This window comes from Petromyzon marinus, chromosome 57, assembly GCF_048934315.1.
Source record: "Petromyzon marinus isolate PM22_M1 ecotype Great Lakes invasive population chromosome 57, UKy_Petmar_22M1.pri1.0, whole genome shotgun sequence".
NCBI lineage: Eukaryota > Metazoa > Chordata > Hyperoartia > Petromyzontiformes > Petromyzontidae > Petromyzon > Petromyzon marinus.
Genome location: NC_133723.1, coordinates 9,452,488 through 9,475,622, shown reverse-complemented (window position 1 = coordinate 9,475,622; position 23,135 = coordinate 9,452,488). Strand labels below are relative to the sequence as shown.

At 54.7% G+C, this 23,135-nt stretch overlaps 1 protein-coding gene across 10 annotated transcripts in view; it reads right to left on the bottom strand.

The window, feature by feature from the left end:
* Nucleotides 1–23,135, bottom strand: part of LOC116954900 (semaphorin-6A-like) — a 179,372-nt gene that overhangs the window by 99,720 nt on the left and 56,517 nt on the right. Inside the window, exon 3 of one of the 10 annotated variants that reach the window (XM_076052753.1) lies at nucleotides 21,734–21,958. The exons of the other annotated variants lie outside the window; for them this stretch is intronic. The gene's annotated coding sequence lies outside the window, so the exon portion shown is untranslated. The remainder of the gene's footprint in view (nucleotides 1–21,733; nucleotides 21,959–23,135) is intronic. 10 annotated transcript variants of the gene reach the window in all.

Genomic DNA, 23,135 nt, shown 5'->3' with positions numbered 1-23,135 from the left:
CCGCTGCCGCCACCACCACCACCACCACCGCCACCACCACCACCGCCGCGTGCGTTCACGCCGTTCCAGGTGAACCAACACAGCGCAAATCCGCTCGACAAGCGAGACTCCCGGCCCTGGATGAACAACTTCATGGTGGGGGGTGGTGCAGGAGAGATGAGTGGTGGTGGTGTTGGTGGTGTTGTTGGTGGTGGAACAATGCACGCCGCCTTACCCGATACACTACCGGGCAAACCAATTACCACATTAGACGCGTAACCACTGTGTGCGCACCTGCCCATGGCAATCTACAATGACAAATACCCCCCCCCCCCCCCCCAACGTGAAACCTTTTACAAAAAAAGTATTATTATTCAAGAACCCAGAGTACCAAGTGGATTCTGAAGGCACGGCACACGAGGCGGTGGGTGGCCAGCACCACGCCCGGCTGCCTTTGTCTCCCCGTAGCGGCGATGTTTTTAACGTACCGCACCAGGTAGTCATTTCAGGCTGAGGCAACCTAGGGGAGTCCCAGGACAGGTTCAGACAATCCGGTGGCCGGGTTTGTATCGTAGCTCGCTCACGGCACCAACTCGCATCGCACCAAACGTTGAAACTTTGGGCCCAATTGTTGGGCCAACCACATTCCAATGGTCGCCCAACGTTGCCGGGATGCCATCGTTATCGGCCGGGATGCCATCGTTATCGGACGGAGCGACGTCTCGAGCACGCCAGCACTTGGAGGAGATTGGGAGGCGCGAGAAGATGATAACAACGCGATAACAACGATAATAACAACGCCAGAATGATAATAATCAACGCTAGAATGTCCACGGTGACGTTGTCCAAGGAGACTGCGTGAGGTGATGACAGCGTCTCTGAGAGGCCCTCATGCAACAGTGGATAGATCATGGCCGATTATGATGATGACGATGATGCTGCTGCTGCTGCTGCTGATGATGATGATGATTACGACGATGATGTTGATGATGATGGAGTGACGAGAAGATGACACCATTGGCCAGATACTTTGTACAATTTAAAATCGTTAAAAGTTTACATGTTTATTTAAATTAATTCATTTCACTCTGCGTGTTCCCCGCTAGCCCTGAACATCGACCAAGCAGATAATTAGGCGACGCTTATACATTCCAATTGTATCCTCTACACATCCCAGCAGCCGCACGCACGCGCGCGGACTTCTGGGTGTGAAATATTTCAGCAGCATTGGGTTCAACACCAGCAAGAAAATATAGACAGCCCTGGGGACTCGGTTTCGACATTCAGCGTCTCGTCAGCAGTCAGGCTTGCACTGACAGACAGGCCGGGTGTCTATTTATTTACTTTCGCATGGATTATTCCCTCTCCCCCCCCCCCACCCCTCAAGCTGGACCTAGGGGGGCCACGGTGGCTAGGAGATGTTAACTACCTCGGCTGGGTATGCAGGAGGACGTGGGTTCGCTCCCAATTTTGACGCCTGCTGCTGCTGTATATTTGTCGTTTGCATGTCTCATTCTCATCATCATCACGGTGGCGAGATGTTAATTACCTCGCCTGGTATACAGGAATTATTCTCGCGATTTTTTTTTCCCCTCCACGTTCAGAATCAACAATTTCCACGCGATAAGCCACTTCGTTGGGCTATCATTTGTGATAGCCAGGTCGCTTCTGAAAAAAAATAGCTATATAACTCAGTGTGGCCCTTACCTGCTAAAATAAAAATAGATTATAATATTTTAGAGTCGCATGTATGTTTGGAATTCGCATGTTCTCCCCGTGGGTCCTCCACATTTAGAATCGCGATTCGAGAATTTGGCTACTGCTACACATGTCCACGTGATGATGATGATGATTATGATGAGCTCACTTCGTTGAGCTGTCATTTGTGGCCAGGTCGCTTCTGAATAAAGAGCCGTGTAGCTCAGTTGGGGGCCTTACCCGGTAAAATAAAATAAAAAAAGTTACCAGTTCAATTTTCTTTTACACTGCAAACGAGCCGATGGAGTTGCGTGTTTGCAGAGGGCAAGCCGAGCAGGTCATTGCGAGCCAGGAACCTGGATGGACCGGAATAACCCCGCCTGCCCGCCTGCCCACGCCGCTGTCCTTACCCTCAACACCGCCCCCTCCGCTTTGCTCTCTCTCTCGGCAGGCTAACAAACTCACGCGGTCAACGGAAGGTTCAAGTTCAGTGGGGGGAGGGGGGGCGGGGTGGGGGTAGGGGTAGGGGTGGGGGTAAGGGTAGTAGGGGTGGGGGTAGGGGTAGTAGGGGTAGGGGTGGGTATAGGGGTGGCGGTAGGGGTGGGGGTAAGGGTGGGGGTAGAGGTGCTCAACGAAGTGGCCTTCTCATCATCATCATCATCTCGTGGACATTTATAGCAGCAGCCGGATACTCTGAACGCGTGTAATTGTACGTGTTAATGGTTCTGTCACAGTGGCCAGCAGCAGCACTAGAGGTCGCCGGCAATAGCCAACCCGAGCTACAGTACGCATCTCTTTTCCCAGAAGCGACCTGGCCATCACAAACGAGAGCCCAACGAAGCGGCCTCGTCATCATCGCGTGGAAATTCATAGAAGACAAATATTCTTAAAGGCGTGACAATCGATTCTACATGTGGAGGGAAAAGCCGGAGGTCCCGGAGAAAAGTCCAGGCAACAATGGGAAGAGACACGCAAACTCCAAATATACAGCAGCAGGCGTCAAGGTCGGGATCGAACCTACGACCTCCTGTGTACCAGGCGAGGAAGTTAACATCTCCCAGCCACCGTGATAATGAGAGAGAGAGACACGCAAACTCCAAATATACAGCAGCAGGCGTCAAGACAGGGATTGAACCCACGACCTCCTGTGTACCAGGCGAGGAAGTTAACATCTCCCAGCCACCGTGATAATGAGAGAGAGAGAGAGACACGCAAACTCCAAATATACAGCAGCAGGCGTCAAGGCAGGGATTGAACCCACGACCTCCTGCATACCAGGCGAAGTAGTTAACATCTCGCCACCATGGTGCCCACTTTCTCACTCTCATTCACTCTCACCAACTCGTTCCCTTGCTCCCACTCGCTCGGAGTCGACCTAGGGGAGGCCCATGACCGGTTCACAAGTCCACGCGACCACGGGGAGAGAGAGACGCAAATTCCAACCGTACATGCGCCAGGGCCGGGATCGAACCCACGCCCTCCTGTATACCGGGCGCCATGTAATTACTCAGCTGGACATGTGCATTAGTAGGGGGTGAGTTGCGGATAATGATTTCAAATTGAAACAAATAATACTTAGGATTTTTTGGGGGTGGGATTAGCATCTCGCTTAAATATCGGGACGTCTTTCGTCTCTGTGCTGCTGCTGTTCACCATCGCGTTGGGAGTCGATACCCGCTATTGGTGAGCAAACGTGGGGAGATCATAATTAGTAAATTAAGCAGAGGGCCGGGTGATGTTGATGCTGCTGCGTTAGCAGTTAACAAAAAAAAACAACAACTCAACACCATTGTCAATAACACCCCGTGTGACTTTCACAATATGCTTGAAAAAAAATATTCCACCGTCGCCGAGAAGACCCGGAGCCTCGTTACGGAGTGACAGAGCAGGAAAGATTCCACGCAGCATCACGCGGGCGATTACAACCAGCTTCATCAGGCGACTTGCCATGAGTGTTTCAATACGTCAGCGGAACGACCCCGCCACGTGCCGCACCCGTGTGCTGGAGTGACAGCTGACCGGCACGTTTCGCTCACGTGACAAACACATTTACAGTTACGCGATCTAACCCAACAACAACAACAACAAACAAACAAACAAAAATAACCCTCTCATCACCAATAATATCGCCCCAATCGCTGATAATACGATGCACCGATTGTGAAAACCGCATCACAGCTGACGAGAGGGGGGGGGGGATGTGGAGTGGAGGCCCCGGGGGGAGGGGGGGGGTGCGAGGGTGGAGATGAGAGAGGGGGGCGCCCTCGCCCTCCCCACATCGTGGACACGTCCTTAAACAGAGTTGGTGAGAGCAGTGGGGTCAACCGCTCTCAAAACCGAGGAGGGGGGCCTCCTTTTTCAAATTGGGTCAACGCTGCCTCCTCAGCACCAACGTCACAGGAGTGGGGGCGGGGGTGGGAGTGGGGGGGAGTGGGGGGGGAGGGGCTCCGTTGACGAGCAACATTTGACAGCAAACGAGGCTGGGATGAACTTCAAAGGAGCTCGCTCAGCCTCCCTACCTCCCTACCTCCCTACCTCTCTCCCTCTCTCTCTCGCCCGCTCGCGTCAGTCCTCCGGGGTTAATTGTGGACAGGTTCCTCCTCTGCCCGGGATGTGTGAATGAAGATGTGAAAGAAAGAAAGAACGAATCGCCCTTGGTAGCGGAAGCGACGGGCTCGCGAAGACGGTCTCTCCCCGACAGGCCGGCAACGTCCCAGCGACGGTCCAGATTCTCGGATCGAACGGACGCTGGGAGGCGCTGGCGGTGGCATCAACAACAACATCATCATCATCTCAATTCTAATTCCACGTTCACGTGGCAGGGCCACGCACCACCCTCCCCCCCCCCCCCGGTCTAATCCACGGAAACGGCCGCTGTGTCGATTTCTCGTGGTGCCACCGCCACCTCCGACTACTCAACGCGGAACACTGCGTGGTCATAACGCGGAACGTGCCCCCCCCGTTATAACGCGGAACGTGCCCCCCCCGTTATAACGCGGAACGTGCCCCCCGTTATAACGCGGAACGTGCCCCCCGGTTATAACCCGGAACGTGTCCCCGGTTATAACGCAAAACGTGCCCCCCCCCGTTATAACGCGGAACGTGCCCCCCCCCCTGTTATAACGCGGAACGTGCCCCCCGTTATAACGCGGAACGTGCCCCCCAGTTATAACGCGGAACGTGTCCCCGGTTATAACGCAAAAACGTGCCCCCCCGTTATAACGCGGAACGTGCCCCCCCCCCGATATAACGCGGAACGTGCCCCCCCCCCCCCGTTATAACGCGGAACGTGCCCTCCGTTATAACGCGGAACGTGTCCCCGGTTATAACGCAAAACGTGCCCCCCCCGTTATAACGCGGAACGTGCCCCCCCACCCGTTATAACGCGAAACGTGCCCCCGTTATAACGCGGAACGTGCCCCCCGTTATAACGCGGAACGTGTCCCCGGTATAACGCAAAACGTGCCCCCCCCCGTTATAACGCGGAACGTGCCCCCCCGTTATAACGCGGCTTTTAAGCGGTACGACGACGAACTACTTTCTTGAGCTGCAGCGGCCGTGCGGTACGGCACGGCGGAGTGATACAGCGAAGCAGCAGCAGCAGCAGCAGAGCATCGCAACTCGTCAAACTTCATCCTCCTGTGACATCATTCACGGTCGTGTTCGTTTCGCGTAACGCGTCACACTTTTGAGGAAGGCACCGACCAAGACCGGCGCGTTAAGAAACGAGGGGCTTGGAAGTGAGGACACCGCGACGGAGGAGGAATGAGGAGGAAAGCCACGGGTTGGAGGGAGGGAGGGAGGGGGGGAGGGGAGGGGAGGGAGGGAGGGAGGGAGGGGGGGAGGGAGGGAGAGGGAGAGGGAGGGTCACACCGACTCGCGAGAAGGGGCGAGGGAGGCGTTTGTGGGAGTGACTCCCACGAGGACGGCGTCCGCCACGGTCGCTTTTACTCGAGTCCGTCGCGGGTGGCTAGGAGATGTTAACTACCTCGCCTGGTGTACAGGAGGTCGTGGGTTAGAACCAGACCCTGACGCCCTGCTGCCCTGACGCCCTGCTGCTGTATATGTGGAGTTTGCGTGTCTCTCTCTCTCATCATCATCACGGTGGCTAGGAGATGTTAACTACCTCGCCTGGTGTACAGGAGGTCGTGGGTTAGAACCAGACCCTGACGCCTGCTGCTGTATATGTGGAGTTTGCGTGTCTCTCTCTCATCATCATCACGGTGGCTAGGAGATGTTAACTACCTCGCCTGGTGTACAGGAGGTCGTGGGTTAGAACCAGACCCTGACGCCTGCTGCTGTATATGTGGAGTTTGTGTGTCTCTCTCTCATCATCATCACCGTGGCTAGGAGATTTTAACTACCTCGCCTGGTGTACAGGAGGTCGTGGGTTCGATCCCGACCCTGACGCCTGCTGCTGTATATTTGGAGTTTGCGGTGTCTCTCTCGCTCCCTCCCTGTGGTCGCGTGGATTTTTCTCCGGGTCTTCCAGTCCCCACCACCCACCCCTCCACATTTGCAATCAACATCGCACGTTGAGAGTGTTTCGCTGCTGCTATAAATGTCTACGTGATGATGAGCCACTCCGTGGAGCTACCTTCGGTGATAGCCAGGTCGCTTCTGACAGAGAGAGCTACGTGGTAGATCGGTGGGCCACGAACTGCCGTAAGGAAAAAAAAGATGCTTCTGTACGTACGTACGTTGAGTGCTTGAATCATCGGGTCAACCAGTCGTGCACATTGAATGAGATGTGTGTACGTTGAACTTCTTTCGCATCCTACGGAGCCAACCGTACTAATCGGAGGTGCGGGTGGGGGAAAACAAACGATGGGTTACTGTGTGAGTCTATGTGTCTCTGTGAGTCTATGGGGTCTCTGTGTGTCTATGTGTCTCTGTACGAGTCTGTGGGTCTCTGTGCGAGTCTGTGGGTCTCTGTGCGAGTCTGTGGGGTTCTGTGCGAGGCTGTGGGGTTCTGTGTGAGTCTATGGGTCTCTGTGTGAGTCTATGGGTCTCTGTGTGAGTCTATGGGTCTCTATGTGAGCCTATGTGTCTCTGTGCGAGTCTGGGGGTCTCTGTGCGAGTTTGTGTGTCTCTGTGAGTCTATGGGGTCTCTGTGTGTCTATATGTCTCTGTGCGAGTCTGGGGGTCTCTGTGCGAGTCTGTGGGGTTCTGTGCGAGTCTGTGGGTCTCTGTATGAGTCTATGTGTCTCTGTACGAGTCTGTGGGTCTCTGTGTGAGTCTATTGGTCTCTGTGTGAGTCTATGGGTCTCTGTGTGAGTCTATGTGTCTCTGTGTGAGTCTATGTGTCTCTGTGAGTCTATGTGTCTCTGTGTGAGTCTATGGGTCTCTGTGTGAGTCTATGGGTCTCTGTGTGAGTCTATGGGTCTCTGTGCGAGTCTATGGGTCTCTGTGTGAGTCTATGTGTCTCTGTGAGTCTATGGGATCTCTGTGTGTCTATGTGTCTCTGTACGAGTCTGTGAGTCTCTGTGCGAGTCTGTGGGGTTCTGTGAGTCTATGGGTCTCTGTGTGAGTCTATGTGTCTCTGTGAGTCTATGAGGTCTCTGTGTGAGTCTGTGTCTCTGTGAGTCTATGGGGTCTCTGTGTGCCTATGTGTCTCTGTACGAGTCTGTGGGTCTCTGTGCGAGTCTGGGGGTCTCTGTGTGAGTTTGTGGGGTTCTGTGCGAGTCTGGGGTCTCTGTGCGAGTCTGGGGGTCTCTGTGTGAGTTTGTGTGTCTCTGTGTGAGTCTATGGGTCTCTGTGTGAGTCTATGGGTCTCTATGTGAGTCTATGTATGTATGTAGGCATGTTTAACTTCTTTCGCACCGTACACAGTCAACGGCGCCAATCTCAGGTGCGTCTTAGAGGTGAGCATCTTTATTGATTTTCCACGTGGGGAGAATCTTCGGAATGTTTGCGCGCCACGGCAGAGCGGAGGAGACGGACTACGGGGAGTGGGTGGGTGGGTTGGTGGGTGGAGTGGGTGGGTTGGTGGGGTGGATGTGGGGGGGGGGTGGATGTGGGGGGGGGTTGTGGGTGGATGTGGGGGGGTGGGTGGATGTGGGGGGGTTGTGGGTGGATTTGGAGGGGGTGGATGTGGGGGGGGGGGGTGTGGGTGGATGTGGGGGGGGTGGATGTGGGGGGGGGGTGGATGTGGGGGGGTTGTGGGTGGATGTGGGGGGGTGGGTGGATGTGGGGGGGGTGGGGTGGATGTGGGGGGTGGGTGGATGTGGGGGGGGGGATGTGGGTGGATGTGGGTGGGGGGATGTGGGTGGATGTGGGGGGGGGGGGTGGATGTGGGGGGGGGGATGTGGGTGGATGTGGGGGGGGTGGATGTTGGGGGGTGGGTGGATGTGAGGGGGGGGGATGTGGGGGGGGGGATGTGGATGTGGGGGTGGGTGGATGTGGGGGGGTGTGCGCTTTGCGTCACTGCACAGTCTCGTGTGTGCGTGCGCGATTGTCTCATCTTCTTGTTCTTGTTCTTCTTGTTGTTGTTGTCGAAACTATTTTTAGAAATGAAAGCGGCAGCGGCGGTGGTGGCCGTGCTGCGGTTGTGGCGCTCGCCCCGCCGCGACCTCCCCCCGAGTTCGTCTCCTGGCGTCGAATCGACGTTGAGTCGACGTTGAGGTTTAAACAACGTCGACGAGGTGCGAACATGTTGCCGTGGTCAAAGCTCTTGATGCCACCATCACCACCACCATCACCACGAACATCACCACCACCACCAGCACCACCAGCACCATCACCACCATCACCACCAGAACCACCACCACCACCACCATCACCACCACCACCAGAACCACTATCACCACCACCATCACCACGAACATCACCACCATCACCACGAACATCACTACCACCACCAGCACCATCACCACCATCACCACCAGAACCACCATCACCACGAACATCACCACCACCAGCACCATCACCATCACCACCATCACCACGAACATCACCACCACCACCATCACCAGCACCATCACCAGCACCATCACCATCACCACCATCACCACGAACATCACCACCACCATCACCACCACCACCTCCCTGTCAATGCTCTCCACCCTTTGCCAGGATACCACAACTACTACCGCTGCACGGTGGAGATGTATCGACCTCCAGACTCCCAGTATCAGCTCTTAAGACTCACACAGAGACCCATAGACTCTCGTAGAGACCCTTAGACTTACGGAGAGACCCATAGACTCACACAGATACCCATGGACTCACACAGAGACACATTCCCATACAGATACCCTTAGACTCACATAGAAACCCAGAGACTCACACAGAGACACGAATGTGTCCTTAAACACCCGAATATTTTTTTGGAATCAGAAACTCATCTCGAGCACTGTAAAAGTACAATTCCAAGAGAGGAGAGAGCCAGCGATGTGTGGTGGTTGGTGGAGGAGATCACGCAAGCTCTCGAATCGCCTCTACTCCACCCTTGACATCGGGTCGGGAATGCACGTCATGGGCAGGTATATCCCCGCCATAGGAATGTGGAATGTCCACCCAGTACGACATCTGGGGCTTTACGCATCGCTGGCATTTTTAGTGCCACACGGAGAGACGAACCAAATCGCGTGCGTGGGTTTCACTGGCGACGCACAAAGACAAAGATTCCCGTATAGCCTCCAACAGACTTCTGGGGCCAAGTGCTGTCAGTGAGTAGCAGCACCACCTATGACGGCCGGCACGGCACGCGAGGGAGTGGGTGGCCAGATCCACGTCCGAACAAAGACAAAGACCCCTCCCACCTCACCCCCCATTGCGTTCAACACGCTATTGGGACAAGTGCTGGTAGCGAGTAGCAGCGCGTATGAAGGCCCGGTCGCTCCAGGTAATGTACTCATTTGAGGCCGAGCCGACCTAGGGGAGGCCCAGGACCGGTTCATAATAATCGTCACCGGCGTTGGTGGCCGTGAGCGGAGGATGGAACTCGGGCTCGGAGCGCAAGTGCGCTAACCGCTGCGCCACCGCTCCCCATACCACGCACGAACGACGCCGCCTCTCACAGCGGAGTTCAAGGTGCAGCGCGAACAAACACCGCCCTGCGTGTCACACACCACCCAGCACGCACGCACGACGCTGAAAAAGATCCCCCGTGTAGCCTTAACCAGACTGTTGGGGAAAGTGCTGCCTGTTCGCGAGCAGCACCTATGAAGGCCGGCACGGCGCACGAGCTGGTTGAGTGGCCAGCACCACGCACGGCCGCCTTTGTCTCCCAGTACAAATGGTTTTAAACACCGCACCAGGTACGCATTTGAGGCCGAGTCGACCTAGGGGAGGCCGAGTCGACCGTTTTAGACAATCGTCATTTTCGAGTTTTGCCTTGAGCGGGAATCGCGAATTCGGCGGGGCGGTTCGCCCGGGTTCGATACGTGCGGGCATCACCAGGTCCCGCCGGAAATCCCATGCAGCGACATTCCCATTGAAATAACAAGACATGGCCAATGAAATAACAACACGACATTGCCAATGAAATGACAACAAGACATTGCCAATGAAATGACAACAAGACATTGCCAATGAAATAACAACAAGACATTGCCAATGAAATGACAACAAGACATTGCCAATGAAATAACAACAAGACATTGCCAATGCAATAACAACAAGACATTGCCAATGAAATAACAACAAGACATTGCCAATGAAATAACAACAAGACATTGCCAATGAAATGACAACAAGACATTGCCAATGCAATGACAACAAGACATTGCCAATGAAATGACAACAAGACATTGCCAACGAAATGACAACAAGACATTGCCAATGAAATAACAACAAGACATTGCCAATGAAATAACAACAAGACATTGCCAATGAAATAACAACAAGACATTGCCAACGAAATGACAACAAGACATTGCCAATGCAATAACAACAAGACATTGCCAATGAAATAACAACAAGACATTGCCAATGCAATAACAACAAGACATTGCCAATGAAATAACAACAAGTTCTTGCCAATGAAATAACAACAAGACATTGCCAATGAAATAACAACAAGACATTGCCAATGAAATGACACCAAGACATTGCCAATGAAATGACACCAAGACATTGCCTGAGACTCACCTTTTGCGCTGGCGTGGGGCGGCTCGATGAGGCAATGCCACCAACGCCACTCGCACCGCGTGGCGAGCTTGGCACGAGCACAAGAGACGGAGCTTTATGGTTCTCGCGGTGGTGGTGGTGGCGGCTGTAGTCGCAAATTGCGCTCCCGACTGTTGCTCTGTGGCAGTGTCACCCGGAGACTCCCACCCCCCTCCCCCTCTCTCCACCGCCACCCCCCGTATCCTAGCGCTGACGTAAACGGACCACAAACCCCGTCTCGTATCGCACTCCGCGCGGACGAAGCTCCCCCCGTCACTATCTCGTGCACATGATCCACGAGCAGCAGCAGCAGGAGACGCAGTAGCGACGTCACAATGAGAAAGATCTGCACCCTGCCACACGTATACGCCTCGAACACGCTGTCGGGGCAAGTGCTGTTGAGTAGCAACCCACGGAGGTGTAACACGTGATCGCGACTGTGATGATGTATTTTGTTGATCGTAATCATCGTCATAATTCGTATCGTCGTCGTCATCATTTGAGCTTCTGACGCCGTCTGCTAAAGCCCTTCCTTGCCATATTCGTAAGCCACTGCAGCAGTGCATTTTTTAATTGTCAAGATTGCAAATGTATTTCTTTACAACAAATACAAAGTTCCCCCGTATATGCTTCGACAGATTGTTGGGGCAAGTGCTGTTAGGGAAGTTCACGACATTATTATGACAATCATCATTAGCAGTGAAAGTGTCATCATCATCATTATCACTACCAGCAATGAAGACAAAGCCCCCCCCCCCTCCTCCCGTATAGCCTTAACAGACTCTTTGGGCAAGTGCGGTTAGCGAGCCGCAGCTATGAAGGCCGGCAGTGCACACGAGGGGGTGGGGTGGCCACAGCACCACACCCGGCCGCCTTTGTCTCCCTAGTGGCGATGTTCACACACCGCACCAGGAACTCATCTGCGGCCGAGTCGACCTAGGGGAGACCCCGTATCGGGTTTTTGGATATCCCTCGCCGATGTTGGCCACGAGCGGGGAATGGAACTTCGGGGCGTCGCGTCGGACTTCATTGGGACCGTTTAAAGCCAACCCGGCAGCACAGTGCGACAACCGACTGGCCACCACTCCCCTCCCTCCCCTCCCTCCCTCCTCCCCTCCCTCCCCTCCCCTCCATCCCTCTCCTCCCTCCCCCTCCCCTCCCCTCCCTCCCCCTCCTTCCCTCCCTCCCCCCCTCCCTACTCCCCTCCCTACTCCCCTTCCTCCCTCTCCTCCCTCCCCCTCCCTCCCCTCCCCTTCCTCCCCTCCCTCCCCTCCCTCCCCCCTCCCTCCCCCCCTCCCTACTCCCCTCCCTACTCCCCTTCCTCCCTCTCCTCCCTCCCCCCTCCCTCCCCTCCCCTTCCTCCCCTCCCTCCCTCCCCCTCCTTACCCTCCCTCCCCTCCCTCCCCCCCTCCCTACTCCCCTCCCTACTCCCCTCCCCTACTCCCCTTCCTCCCTCCCTCCCCTCCCTCCCCCTCCCCTCCCTCCCCTCCCCTCCCTCCCTCCCTCCTCTCCCTCCTCTCCCTCCTCCCCTCCCTCCCCTCCCTCCTCCCCTCCCTACTCCCTTCCCTACTCCCCTTCCTCCCTCCCTCCCCTCCCTCCCCCTCCTTCCCCTCCCTCCCCTCCCTCCCTCCCCTACCTCCTTCCCCTCCCTCCTCTCCCTCCTCCTCTCTCCCTCCTCCCCTCCCTCCCCTCCATCCCTCCCTCCCCTCCCTCCCCTCCCCTCCTTCCCCTCCCTCGTGCTGCTCCGCAATGGACAGAGACCGCGGGCTGACGCCGTGCGTCACGAGGGTAACGACGGACGCGGCCGAGTGACGCCACCGAGGAGAGGGAAACCAATCGGTCCTTTTGTGTCCATTCGAAAAGGTTCGCGTGATTTCCTTTCTAAGGTGCGGCGGCGTTGAGTGAACGGAGCGGTGGTGCAGCGGTGAGCGCGCCGCGCTGCGCTACAAACCTGGCGACGCGGGATCGATTTCCCGCTCGCGGCCGACACTGTCAGTGACGATTATCTGAACCGGTCCAGGGCCTCCCCCTAGGTCGACTCAGCCTCAAACGCGCACCGGGAGCGGTGTGTAAAACGTCGCAATTGGGGAGACAAGGCGGCCGTGAATGGTGCTGGCCCGCCAACCCCCACCACAACCACCCTTAATGAAGGCCGGTACGGCACACTAGGCATTGCTACTCGCGGACAGCACTTGCCCCAAAAGTAAAAATTAAATAAAAACCTGAACCTGTACGGTGGAATTATTTTCGCATTGCGTGCGTCCAGGGGAGAGAGGGTGAAACTATGTGAGCAACAACAATCAAAAAAAACCCTCCACAAAAACACAACAAAACAATAAACCCAATTTAAAGCGCGTGGACATGCCTTGCAGTCACCCGCCTGTCGCCTGGCCAGGTCGCTTCCGAACAGCAAGCTAGCAGCTCACTTGGAGCTTTTGGCTGGTAGGATGGGGATGGTTCTAGTTGTTATTCTGGGTGATTTCGTTGAACATTTCTAGTACCACGCACCACGGACGTGTGTTTGTGTTCTTTGTTGTTGTGGCGTTCTTACCCCGTGCCCCTATTGCGCATCAGTGAAAAAAAGAGCTTTACAGCTCATCGGATTCTGCCAACAGTATGAATAAATTGATGACGGTCATCGTGTTCGTGTCGTTGCGTTGTTGCGACAACGTTATTACCCCGTGCCGCGACTGGACATCCGTTCCAACAAAAAAAAAAGAGCTTCACAGCTCATCGGATTCCTCCTCTAGTCTACTTACATTGATTCTGAACCCACCGCTGGATAGAAGATCAACCCCCCCCCCCCGCCACCCCCCCCTCCCCCGTAATCCGCCAACACTTCTCGTCATTTATCCTCGCAAATGACTGGGGGCTGTGAGCCGCGAATCTCTGCGGCCTCATTGGTGGTTCGGGCCAAGTCGACAGACGTCCGAGAACGCGGCCTTCATCGTCAATCGGCGACGCGCCACCACACCGCTGCGGGTCCATGGGTCTCTGTGCGAGTCTTCGGGTCAACTCTGCGAGGCTACGAGGAAATATGTGAGCCTACGGGTCTCTATGTGAGCCTACGGGTCTCTATGTGAATATATGGGTCTCACTATCAGTCTACGGGCCTCTGTGTCCATGGGATTATGTGCGAGTCTATGGGTCTCTCAGCGAGTGTACTGGTCTCTGTGTGAGTGTACCGGTCTCTGTGTGAGTCTACAGGTCTCTATGTGAATATATGGGTCTAACTATCAGTCTACGGGCCTCTGTATCTGTGGGATTATGTGCGAGTCTATGGGTCTCTCAGCGAGTGTACTGGTCTCTGTGTGAGTGTACCGGTCTCTATGTGAGTCTACAGGTCTCTATGCGAGTCTACGGGTCTCTATGTGAGCCTACGGGTCTCTATGTGAATATATGGGTCTCACTATCAGTCTACGGGCCTCTGTATCTGTGGGATTATGTGCGAGTCTATGGGTCTCTCAGCGAGTGTACTGGTCTCTGTGTGAGTGTACCGGTCTCTATGTGAGTCTACGGGTCTCTATGCGAGTCTACGGGTCTCTATGTGAGCCTACGGGTCTCTATGTGAATATATGGGTCTCACTATCAGTCTACGGGCCTCTGTGTCTATGGGATAATGTGCGAGTCTATGGGTCTCTCAGCGAGTGTACTGGTCTCTGTGTGAGTGTACCGGTCTCTATGTGAGTCTACAGGTCTCTATGCGAGTCTACGGGTCTCTATGTGAGCCTACGGGTCTCTATGTGAATATATGGGTCTCACTATCAGTCTACGGGCCTCTGTGTCTATGGGATTATGTGCGAGTCTATGGGTCTCTCAGCGAGTGTACTGGTCTCTGTGTGAGTGTACCGGTCTCTATGTGAGTCTACGGGTCTCTATGTGAGTCTACAGATCTTTGTGTGATTCTACGGTTCTCTATGTGAGTCTAAGGGATTATATGCGAGTCTCTGGGTCTCTCTGTAGGTATGCGGGTCTCTAAGTATGTGTTTCTCTCTATAAATATACGGGTCTCTCTGTGAGTCTAAGGGTCTGTCTGTGAGTCACTGCTCATCTCGCTAGAACCGATAACCCCGGCTGTAAGTAATCTCGGCTGGGGCGACTGAATTTCAGATTTCGAACCAAGGCCGTTCAACTTCACCGGCCCAGGAGCGTCTGTGCCCCCCCCCCCCCCACGTGGTCACCCCCCTCCACACCTCCTGGGCTACACAGAAGTCGGCGAGCGCTGTGTATGGCTGGGTAATTAAACAACCGACACGGGGCGGAGGGGTGAGGGCCGCGTGCGTTTGAAGCCCCTCTTTGGAGAAAGGGTGGCAGAGGTGGGCGGGCGAATTGAGCGAGCTTTAGAAGGGTAAAAAAATATAAAACATCTCTATTTTTATTTTAAGATGATGGGTAGGAGAGAGGGGGGGGGGAGAGGGAGGGTGAAAAGGAAAAGAACAAAAAAAACACGTCTGGAAAAGGCCACGGACAAAGTTTGTGAGAGAGAGAGAGAGGGGGGGGGCGGTAAATGAACCTTTATGTGAGCTGCCATCGCTGTTGACATTCACAGCTGGGCGTGCCAATGCTGCGAGTGAGCCTCCCACGGACTCGCGTGCATTGCAGAGCGTGCTGCTCGATTCTGCGGGGGGCGGGAGGGATGCTGGGTGGAGTGCGAACGTCTCTCGCTTGTAGGAGGTTTCATAATGGCCATGTCAGCGACAAGTACTACAGCCAGTATCTCCTGAGTTATTGGGTTCGTGCCCTGGTCGTCTCTCTCGAACGGGGTTCGTAACAGCCATGGTCAATCCACTGCTGGATGAATGCCTTCTACCCCCCCCTCCTCCCCGCCGGCCCAAGATGTCCACAAGCCCTCGCAGCTCTGCGGATGTTACGATCCATCCGGCGGGCAACAAGGCGCACGCGATCCGATTTAATCGCTCCATCTCCACGAGGGTCACGTTCGCATCGCCCTGCTCTATGAGACCGCGGGTCAGAACCGGAATGAGAATATTTGACTTGTGCTGGAAGAATCCGATGAGCTATGAAGCTCTTTTACTGACAGATGTCCACTAGGGGCACGGGGTCAGAACGTTACAGCAACAGTTACTAAAACACCATAGGAGTGCAAAGTGCAGAACGGTAAATAAATAACTTAAAGATATGCACAAATACAACTAAATTATTATTTTTATCTTATCAGGCAAAGCCCACTGAGCTGTTTAGCTTCTTTTTCAGAAGCGACCTTGCCACAAATGATAGGTCAACGAAGTTGCTTTGCACGTAGGAAATTTATAGCACCGTGATAACGGAGAGAGAGACACACAAACTCCAAATATACAGCAGCAGGCGTCAGGGTTGGGATCGAACCCATGGACCTCCTGCATACCAGGCGAGGTAGTTAACATCTCATAGCCACCGTGATGAAGAGAGAGAGAGAGAGACACACAAACTCCAAATATACAGCAGCAGGCGTCAGGGTCGAGATCGAACCCACGGACCTCCTGCATATCAGGCGAGGTAGTTAACATCTCATAGCCACCCCAGGCCATCAAGCGTGCTCTGTATTCAAACTTCCCAATCTGCTGCTAATTGGCTGTGCCCCATCTGTTTGTTTGTTGATTCTTTTCCCCAGCTCTCGCAATGAATGCGCATGCTAGACATTAAAGGAGCTATGACATTCGAAGCGCACGACGTAAACATGGCAGGCGTGGAGACGGCGGACGCCTGGCCACGGGAGGTCGCTCGTAAGTGGGTGGGGGGGGGGGACACAAACAAAAAAGCGGAACAGAAAGTGAACACTGAAAAAGTTCGCAAAGAAACATGAGGGGGGGCGGGGGGGGGGAGAGACGGGGGGGAGGGGTGCGAGACGGGGGGAGAGACGGGAGGGAGAGACGGTAGGGGGGGGACAGAGACGGGGGGGGGAGGGGTTCGAGACGGGGGGGAGGGGGGAGAGACGGGGGCAGGGGGGGGAGAGAGACGGGGGGGAAAGAGACGGGGGAGAGACGGGGGGAGAGACGGGGGGAGAGACGGGGGGACAGAGACGGGGGAGGGGGGGCAGAGAGACGGGGGGAGGGGGGGCAGAGAGACGGGGGGGGACAGAGACGGGGGAGGGGGGAAGACAGAGACGGGGGGGGAGGGGGGAGAGACGGGGGGGGATGGGAAGAGAGAGACGGGGGGGAGGGGGGGGCGAGACGGTAGGGGGGGGGGCACGCACGTGCTCGTGGATGACGTTAATCACAATGAGACGGGAGGCACGCGTCACGCTGCGAGGACTTTCGCGAGGTATTCGAGGAGGAGGGCGGCTGCTGGGGCAAGGAGGGGAGGGAGTGGGGCACTGGGGCCGCGACTGCTCACAGTGGCCCCGCCGCCAAAGATAAGAACGGGGGGGGGGGGAGGTAGCCGGAGGGGTGGGACGGCCACCGTGCAGGAGATGGAGCAGCTTATGCACGAGGTGGAGCGTCGCGGTGGCTATGAGATGTTAACTCCCTCGCCTGGTGTACAGGAGGTCGTGGTGTGTGCGTCTCTCTCATCATCATCATCACGGTGGCTATGAGATGTTAACTACCTCGCCTGGTGTACAGGCGGTCGTGGTGCGTGCGTCTCTCTCATCATCATCACGATGGCTAGGAGATGTTAACTCCCTCGCCTGGTGTACAGGAGGTCGTGGTGTGTGTGCGTCTCTCTCATCATCATCACGGTGGCTATGAGATGTTAACTACCTCGCCTGGTGTACAGGAGGTCGTGGTGTGTGCGTCTCTCTCATCATCATCACGGTGGCTAGGGGATGTTAACTCCCTCTCCTGGTGTACAGGAGGTCGTGGTGTGTGCGTCTCTCTCATCATCATCACGGTGGCTAGGAGATGTTAACTACCTCGCCTGGTGTACAGGAGGTCGTGGTGTGTGCGTCTCTCTCATCATCATCACGGTGGCTATGAGATGTTAACTACCTCGCCTGGTGTACAGGAGGTCGTGGTGTGTGCGTCTCTCTCATCATCATCACGGTGGCTATGAGATGTTAACTACCTCGCCTGGTGTACAGGAGGTCGTGGTGTGTGCGTCTCTCTCATCATCATCACGGTGGCTAGGAGATGTTAACTCCCTCTCCTGGTGTACAGGAGGTCGTGGTGTGTGCGTCTCTCTCATCATCATCACGGTGGCTAGGAGATGTTAACTACCTCGCCTGGTGTACAGGAGGTCGTGGTGTGTGCGTCTCTCTCATCATCATCACGGTGGCTAGGAGATGTTAACTACCTCGCCTGGTGTACAGGAGGTCGTGGTGTGTGCGTCTTTCTCATCATCATCACGGTGGCTAGGAGATGTTAACTACCTCGCCTGGTGTACAGGAGGTCGTGGTGTGTGCGTCTCTCTCATCATCATCACGGTGGCTAGGAGATGTTAACTACCTCGCCTGGTGTACAGGAGGTCGTGGTGTGTGCGTCTCTCTCATCATCATCACGGTGGCTAGGAGATGTTAACTACCTCGCCTGGTGTACAGGAGGTCGTGGTGTGTGCGTCTCTCTCATCATCATCACGGTGGCTATGAGATGTTAACTACCTCGCCTGATGTACAGGAGGTCGTGGTGTGTGCGTCTCTCTCATCATCATCACGGTGGCTAGGAGATGTTAACTACCTCGCCTGGTGTACAGGAGGTCGTGGTGTGTGCGTCTCTCTCATCATCATCACGGTGGCTAGGAGATGTTAACTACCTCGCCTGGTGTACAGGAGGTCGTGGTGTGTGCGTCTCTCTCATCATCATCACGGTGTCTAGGAGATGTTAACTACCTCGCCTGGTGTACAGGAGGTCGTGGTGTGTGCGTCTCTCTCATCATCATCACGGTGGCTAGGAGATGTTAACTACCTCGCCTGGTGTACAGGAGGTCGTGGTGTGTGCGTCTCTCTCATCATCATCACGGTGGCTAGGAGATGTTAACTACCTCGCCTGGTGTACAGGAGGTCGTGGTGTGTGCGTCTCTCTCATCATCATCACGGTGGCTAGGAGATGTTAACTACCTCGCCTGGTGTACAGGAGGTCGTGGTGTGTGCGTCTCTCTCATCATCATCACGGTGTCTAGGAGATGTTAACTACCTCGCCTGGTGTACAGGAGGTCGTGGTGTGTGCGTCTCTCTCATCATCATCACGGTGGCTAGGAGATGTTAACTACCTCGCCTGGTGTACAGGAGGTCGTGGTGTGTGCGTCTCTCTCATCATCATCACGGTGGCTAGGAGATGTTAACTACCTCGCCTGGTGTACAGGAGGTCGTGGTGTGTGCGTCTCTCTCATCATCATCACGGTGGCTAGGAGATGTTAACTACCTCGCCTGGTGTACAGGAGGGCGTGGTGTGTGCGTCTCTCTCATCATCATCACGGTGGCTAGGAGATGTTAACTACCTCGCCTGGTGTACAGGAGGTCGTGGGTTCGATCCATACCCTGACGCATGCTGCTGTATATTTGGAGTTTGCGTGTCTCTCATCATCATCATCATCACGGTGGCTAGGAGATGTTAACTACCTCGCCTGGTGTACAGGAGGTCGTGGGTTCGATCCATACCCTGACGCATGCTGCTGTATATTTGGAGTTTGCGTGTCTCTCATCATCATCATCACGGTAGCTAGGAGATGTTAACTACCTCGCCTGGTGTACAGGAGGTCGTGGTGTGTGCGTCTCTCTCATCATCATCACGGTGGCTAGGAGATGTTAACTACCTCGCCCGGTGTACAGGAGGTCGTGGGTTCGATCCATACCCTGACGCATGCTGCTGTATATTTGGAGTTTGCGTGTCTCTCATCATCATCATCACGGTGGCTAGGAGATGTTAACTACCTCGCCTGGTGTACAGGAGGTCGTGGTGTGTGCGTCTCTCTCATCATCATCACGGTGTCTAGGAGATGTTAACTACCTCGCCTGGTGTACAGGAGGTCGTGGTGTGTGCGTCTCTCTCATCATCATCACGGTGGCTAGGAGATGTTAACTACCTCGCCTGGTGTACAGGAGGTCGTGGTGTGTGCGTCTCTCTCATCATCATCACGGTGGCTAGGAGATGTTAACTACCTCGCCTGGTGTACAGGAGGTCGTGGTGTGTGCGTCTCTCTCATCATCATCACGGTGGCTAGGAGATGTTAACTACCTCGCCTGGTGTACAGGAGGTCGTGGTGTGTGCGTCTCTCTCATCATCATCACGGTGTCTAGGAGATGTTAACTACCTCGCCTGGTGTACAGGAGGTCGTGGTGTGTGCGTCTCTCTCATCATCATCACGGTGGCTAGGAGATGTTAACTACCTCGCCTGGTGTACAGGAGGTCGTGGTGTGTGCGTCTCTCTCATCATCATCACGGTGGCTAGGAGATGTTAACTACCTCGCCTGGTGTACAGGAGGTCGTGGTGTGTGCGTCTCTCTCATCATCATCACGGTGGCTAGGAGATGTTAACTACCTCGCCTGGTGTACAGGAGGGCGTGGTGTGTGCGTCTCTCTCATCATCATCACGGTGGCTAGGAGATGTTAACTACCTCGCCTGGTGTACAGGAGGTCGTGGGTTCGATCCATACCCTGACGCATGCTGCTGTATATTTGGAGTTTGCGTGTCTCTCATCATCATCATCATCACGGTGGCTAGGAGATGTTAACTACCTCGCCTGGTGTACAGGAGGTCGTGGGTTCGATCCATACCCTGACGCATGCTGCTGTATATTTGGAGTTTGCGTGTCTCTCATCATCATCATCACGGTAGCTAGGAGATGTTAACTACCTCGCCTGGTGTACAGGAGGTCGTGGTGTGTGCGTCTCTCTCATCATCATCACGGTGGCTAGGAGATGTTAACTACCTCGCCCGGTGTACAGGAGGTCGTGGGTTCGATCCATACCCTGACGCATGCTGCTGTATATTTGGAGTTTGCGTGTCTCTCATCATCATCATCACGGTGGCTAGGAGATGTTAACTACCTCGCCTGGTGTACAGGAGGTCGTGGGTTCGATCCATACCCTGACGCATGCTGCTGTATATTTGGAGTTTGCGTGTCTCTCATCATCATCATCACGGTAGCTAGGAGATGTTAACTACCTCGCCTGGTGTACAGGAGGTCGTGGTGTGTGCGTCTCTCTCATCATCATCACCACGGTGGCTAGGAGATGTTAACTACCTCGCCCGGTGTACAGGAGGTCGTGGGTTCGATCCATACCCTGACGCATGCTGCTGTATATTTGGAGTTTGCGTGTCTCTCATCATCATCACGGTGGCTAGGAGATGTTAACTACCTCGCCTGGTGTACAGGAGGTCGTGGGTTCGATCCATACCCTGACGCATGCTGCTGTATATTTGGAGTTTGCGTGTCTCTCATCATCATCATCACGGTAGCTAGGAGATGTTAACTACCTCGCCTGGTGTACAAGAGGTCGTGGGTTCGATCCATACCCTGACGCATGCTGCTGTATATTTGGAGTTTGCGTGTCTCTCATCATCATCATCACGGTAGCTAGGAGATGTTAACTACCTCGCCTGGTGTACAGGAGGTATCGTGGGTTCGATCCATACCCTGACGCCTGCTGCTGCTGTATATTTGGAGTTTGCGTGTCTCTCATCATCATCACGGTAGCTAGGAGATGTTAACTACCTCGCCTGGTGTACAAGAGGTCGTGGGTTCGATCCATACCCTGACGCATGCTGCTGTATATTTGGAGTTTGCGTGTCTCTCATCATCATCATCACGGTAGCTAGGAGATGTTACCTACCTCGCCTGGTGTATAAGAGGTCGTGGGTTCGATCCATACCCTGACGCATGCTGCTGTATATTTGGAGTTTGCGTGTCTCTCATCATCATCACGGTGGCTAGGAGATGTTAACTACCTCGCCTGGTGTACAAGAGGTCGTGGGTTCGATCCATACCCTGACCCCTGCTGCTGTATATTTGGAGTTTGCGTGTCTCTCATCATCATCATCATCATCACGGTAGCTAGGAGATGTTAACTACCTCGCTTGGTGTACAGGAGGTCGTGGGTTCAATCCCGACCCTGACGCCTGCTGCTGCTGTATATTTGGAGTTTGCGTGTCTCTCTCTCTCTCCCCGTGGATGTTTCTCCGGGTCCTCCCGGTGTTACCCTCCACATTTAGAGCCACGTGGATGCTGCTGTACACGCCCACGTGATGACGTTAAGCCGCTTCGCCGAGCCATCATTCGTGATAGGCAGGGTCGCTTCTGAGAGAGAGAGAGAGACACAGAGAGAGAGAGAGGTCGTGACGGCTTTGGAGAGACTTTTATCCGGCCAGTGAACTGACCACGACTGGTGAATGATGATGATGATGATACGTTTACCACGCGGGCTTTCTTGAAGACCGATGCAGGAGGCAGGGTTTCTCCACAACGCCCTGGCTGTTGCCTGATGATGCTGGCTGCTGCTGTCGTTGTAATTACCGGCGAAACGTCACGGCACCCGATTTGTGAACGTTGAGGTTGGGGTTTAACTCTCCAACACACAGCCGGTGTGTGTGTGTGTGCTGTACTAGTAACGAATTGGCACGTTTTGTTTACGTGACAACACCTTGCCAATTGGCTGTGTCGGGTGGTGGCGGGTTTAACGACACGGTTATATTTACCCCATCTGTTATGGATGCTGATGATGGACTTGAAAAATCACCGCTTGACCCAGTGCCGGATTATCCTCGTAGCAAAGGTCGCTACAGTTGCTACGGGCCCCGCACTTTCAAGGGCCCCGCGCTAAATGCTTTCAAGCTATCAATTCCGGTTAAGTGGTTCTGCACTTGCTCTATTACTGTAGTACTACACCGCCTTCAACTTTTATGAACGACTGGGTGTTTAAGGTTATCGATTTGTCGTATTATCCGGCTGTATAGCAAATGAAAAAATACAATTACTTTACTATGCAAGTTTAAAATTAGTTTTTCTTTTTTAATATTTACGGGGTATTTTTTTTTTACGTTGGGCTCCTTTATAACATTTGCTACAGGCCCCGCACGAGCTTCATCCGGCACTGGCCCAATCGTGGGCGGCTGAAGGCGCGGGATCCACGCCGGCGGAGGGAAGCTTCGCCAGGCGGTGTCGAGGATCAGGCCGTGTTGGATTCACCACGAGGTCCCACCGACCCAGCCATTGTGACACCCTCCGAGCTGAACCAATCACGAACAGTCTCTGCATTTTACACTCTTGGGCCAGCCCCCGGCCGCAACAGCCACTCACACCCACACGGAACACCCCCAAATACAGCCCGTCTGTGTCTGTGTGGGGGGAACGGTGGTGCTGTGGTTAGCGCGCCGCGCTACGAACCCGGCGACCCGAGTTCGATCCCCGTTCACGGCCAACACCGGTGGCGATTATCTGAACCGGTCCTGGGCCTCCCCTAGGTCGACTCAGCCTC